Source organism: Pinus tabuliformis, chromosome 3_2, assembly GCF_031772625.1.
Source record: "Pinus tabuliformis cultivar Carrire ecotype Pingquan chromosome 3_2, CPIR1, whole genome shotgun sequence".
Taxonomy (NCBI): Eukaryota; Viridiplantae; Streptophyta; class Pinopsida; order Pinales; family Pinaceae; genus Pinus; species Pinus tabuliformis.
In genome coordinates this window covers 949,177,886-949,182,653 of record NC_142302.1, presented here as the reverse complement: position 1 = coordinate 949,182,653, position 4,768 = coordinate 949,177,886, and the positions used below count along the sequence as shown (strand labels likewise).

Sequence of the window (4,768 nt, the reverse complement as noted above, 5' to 3'; positions counted from 1 at the left end):
GGAAAAAACAAAAATAAGAGAATACCAAATCGTTGCTAACATTACAAGTAGCAAGAATAAAAGAAGCACTTCTTCCACATGGATGCCTTCCTGATTTTGATCTCACGCTTGCCTGAAGACAACCATCTAAACATGAACACGCACGCTCACCCAAAGGCAACCATGCCTGAAGACGACCATCTAAACATGAACACGCACGCTTGAAAGGAGGAACAACACACCAGACACTACTCCATCGGCTCCAACCTCCATGGTCACTTCCACCTTCACCATGATTCCCGACACACACCTCGACTGTAAAACAATATAATTCCAGGAGCCCAATTCAGCCTTCCAAGCACATAAACGAAGAGAATACAGCCGGCCCCTTCCCCGATCTTAGAAGACAGCGGAGAATATATGGTGGAGGAGATTTCTCGTTTTGCTTAATGAATAGAGAGCACAAGATGATTCAGATTGAAGCTTGCTAGAAGTGTTTCAATGCACAACAGAACTCAGAGGTGAAAAGAAAGCAATTCAACCGATATTTAGAAAAAACAGTTGCCAGATACGATGTGCGGCGAGGGATAATGAATTGAACACTTCAAATCAACGGTTGAAAGTGTCTCACCTAATCGAACGAAGCAGGGTAAAAGTGTAGACGATTGTTGATGCATAGGAAGGCCTATCGGCCTAAAAATTGTTGGTTTAAAATTTGATGGATAAAAATCTAGCCATGCTAAAGGTCCACCTAATTTTGATGGCTTATATGCCTTTGGATTGTGATTACTCAAGCCATATATATAATAAGTGCATTTGATCGAAACTATCTTTGGTGAAATGCCATGATGACAATAATGAATTTAGAGAAGAAAATAATTACTCAAGCCATATATATATTGAGTGCATTTGTTTGAAACTGTGTTTGGTGCAATGCCATGATGACAATAATGGGTTTAGAGAAGAAAATATGTTCGCCATTCCAAAATGATTTTGATACTTAAACTATATATATAATAATGTTATCTCCAAATAATTTGATACTCAAGCCATATGAGTATATTTGATTGAAAGTATCTTTACTACAATGTCATAATTCCAAAATGATTTTGATACTCAAACCATATATATAATGATGCTATCCCCTAGTGATTTTGGTACTCAAGCCCTATATTTGATTGAAAGTATCTTTACTGCAATGCCATAATAACAATAATAGGTTTAGAGAGAAAATAATTATATCTGTGGATAAATGAAGACTATATCTTTCAGGTAAATTAATTATTAAAATAAAATAAAATTATGACCTAATTAATTTTATTTAAAATTTCATTTTATCGAAATATTAAATTTTAATTAAAATATTAAATTTAAGCTGTGTAATCTTCAAAAACATTCCAGTTAATATATATATACATCATGGGCGAACCACTTGCGTAGCAGAAAAGCATGGCGTATGGCATTTACCATAGCACTTCGTGGACTTTGTTTAAAACACTTTATAATGTATAGCAATTATATTTCTCTTTTCCATCCATCCATTTGTTTCGAGAATGATTATAGACCTGTACTTGATCGTTGAAGGAGTTTTCATAATGGGCTGCTATGCATTTTTGGGAATGTCTTAAATAGTTTTTAATACATATCTGTATGCCTGTCCAGAATTTTGCAGAGACAAAATTTGTACGTGCAAAGAACCTGTCAAATGTAATTTTAATACCAATAAGACTTGCCCTGTGGAAAAGTTGACAATGAATTTGAAATTTTTGATGGACAGATACATGAAAGCAACCAAACCTGACACACTCGTTACCGCAAAATGGTTTCTTGCGTCGAGTCACTTTTCCTTTGAAGGAACCAGGATTTTATCTTTAAACCAGAAATATTACATCATGTTTACAACCCGGTGCTCTTGTTTGAAGTGAGACTACCATGGGTGCATGGGCATATGATTTCCCTGAGGCAGTGAATTAGCACAATAGGCCATTGACTTCTGCAAGGAAAAGCTTTGCAAACCACAAGAGTTATATAGTGATATATGCCATGTATATATATCTGTACGTTTTTTTTCTCTCTTTTCGAGGGAAGCCAAATCTCTCAAAATCTGACCAAAAACTACCACTGACAAATGATATTTTACATAGATAAGCTTTGCAGGCAAGCCTGGCCTGAGGAAGCCTCTCAAAGTTAGCAAGCTGCAAACTTTTGGGCAAACTGCGAAATCCGGGACATGGAAAATGAACGGTTACGGCTGTTTTCCATGGTAGCCACCCTTTCACAGGAGGGACACATGGTGAGCGTGGTGGCAAGCAGCGGCATGTAGTAATTATCCTGTCCTATCACACACTGAGGAGGAACCGCCTTGAGAGCCCTAAGCTCTTGCAACTCTTTCTGTAGCCTTCTGTTCTCCTCCGTTAGGTTCTCACAGCACCGCTTCAAAACCTCGCAGTCTACTTCTGTCTGCTTCAACTTTGTTCTGCAAAAGCAAAGACCTCACGTTAATGGCCGTAAAATCACAAATACGGTACAGTCTCTTTTTTTAAAGGTCCCTAAAATGAATTCTTACCGCACTCTTCTATTCTGAAACCAGACTTCCACCTGCCGAGGTTGCAAATTCAATTCCTTGGCCAAAGCGTTCTTCTGTTTCTGCTAAGAAACCGATCAGAAAACTGGATCAGTGTGTAATCTTAAATCCATGAACTGCCAAGGGTTCAAAAAGAAAGCAAACGATAAAAGGTTACTGCGATTAAAGATTCAAGGATGCATTACCAGATTCAGAGTGCTGTGCTCCAAGAAACTTTCCTCCAGTAGTGCAGACTGCTCCTTGGAAAGCCGAAGCTTTTTCCTCGTCGAACCTATCTCCTCCTCGTCGCTTGTCCTGGAACTCACGTCGCAAGTTCAATCCCTCTCCGCCTCCAACTCAAAGGTTCTTTCTCGCTCTCACTTCACTACCATGAAACCGGTGTCAATCGTCCGCAAGGTATTGACCTGGAAAACTGACGAATACTCAGACTCATTGGTAGCCGAAACCCGATTCATGTCTATCCCTCCGCCGTGCACGATCCTAGACAGATTTGACTGCTCAACCGTTACCTCTTCCCGGCCTGCAAACAAATAACGGTGTCAAACACAAGAAAAGGCAAAGCATATACACAGTCCAAGAAAATACAAACGCGCAACTGTGGACGTATATTCACCGTTCTTGGAAATAAGAGAATAGGAAAAATCAGTAAAAATATTTTCAAGAGTGCCATAAAAGAAGGAGAAAAAGCAGTAAAAATATCATGCCATGCCAAGAAGGCAACTCAACCGATATTTGGAAAAAGCAGTCACACTTCAAATCAACGGTTGAAAGTGTCTCCCCTGATTTAACGGAGCAGGATAAAAGTGTTGACGATTGTTGATGCATAGGAAGGCCTATCGACCTAATTATAAAAAGATAAAAGATATGAAATGCGACAGCTGGTTTAAATTATTTTTCCGTCGAGTTGTAATGACGAAACGATTTACTTCTGGTCAAAAACTCTGGCGACCGTGAAAAGCTGGAAAAGCTGGAGAGGCGACATTTTGGAGTGGGTGCTATTCGAACTGCATTTTTGGAGAGGCGACATTTTTGGAGAGGCGATTTGATTTCCCTTCTCAAATAGTGGGTGCTTTTCAAACTGCATCGGTCCATGTGGCCATCTTTTCCCCGAGATACACAAAATCAACATGGTGTTTAAACGAGCTCCTCCTCATGCGGGAATCAGGATTTCCCATTATACCTGTATTCTACAAGGTCAATCCTGCTGAGCTGAAGTATGGTAAGGCGCTACATGCGCTTGAGATGAAGATGACTTCCAACCCTGAAACTGGTATGGCTCAGCCACGATATGACTCTGCCATCATTCAACATTGGAGAAACGCTCTCTCCATTGTTGCAGATATAGGTGGGTTTGATCTAGAGGGAAAGTTTCATGGGTAAGACCTCCAACTTACTTCCAATGAATACAATATATAACATGTAAACATGTATGATGCTTTGCCTCTGGTTTCAGTGATTTGTATATACATATATGATGCTTTGCCTTGGCTATGGTTTTAGTTATTTATATTTATGTTTTTTAATGAATAACTAGGGACGAGATTCACATGTTAGATGAGGTAGTGGAATGTGTGCTGAAAAAGGTTAAAAAGACAGTGGCTTGTGGCCAAATATCCCACTAATTTAGATGAGAAAGTCGAGGATTTCGAAAGAGAGGTATTGAAGCAGCCTCAACACAGCGGAAAAGTCCAAGTCCTAGGGATAGTTGCCATGGGTGGAATGGGGAAGACAACCTTCACTGTTGAACTCTTCAATAGTGTTGGAAATAATAATCCTAACCACCGCAATAAACAACCCGACAACAGCCATACATGTCAGACACTTTTGCAACGATACATGTCAGACACTTTTGCAAGTTGAGTGTGTGCTTGAAGACATTTTTGTAGGTTGCGTCTCAGCGTGAAGATAGAAGGTCTGAAGTCAGACGCGAACCATTTAGAAACCCAGCAAAGACATTTAAAGAATTGATGTACTTAGGTAAACATATATGGGAAAGCATTAATTCAACAACCTTGCCCACACTCTAGAAACACCCGACTCTGATCACACTCAACAACAACATCAAAATTAATTTTGTTGTGTCATGAATTAAATGTAAAATTGTATGTTGAGTTATATATGAATGTAAAAGTCATTTTGTAAGGGTTAGACTGTGTAGAGAGGTTAAAGAGTAAGAAGTAAGAAAAGAGCGCAAGTCTCTGTGGA

The 4,768-nt window shown here is 39.2% G+C and overlaps 1 pseudogene; it reads right to left on the bottom strand.

Annotated features, from left to right (window-relative positions):
* Positions 1–2,166: 2,166 nt before the first annotated feature.
* On the bottom strand, positions 2,167–4,372 carry LOC149183783 (homeobox-leucine zipper protein HAT14-like; annotated as a pseudogene).
* Positions 4,373–4,768: the final 396 nt, after the last annotated feature.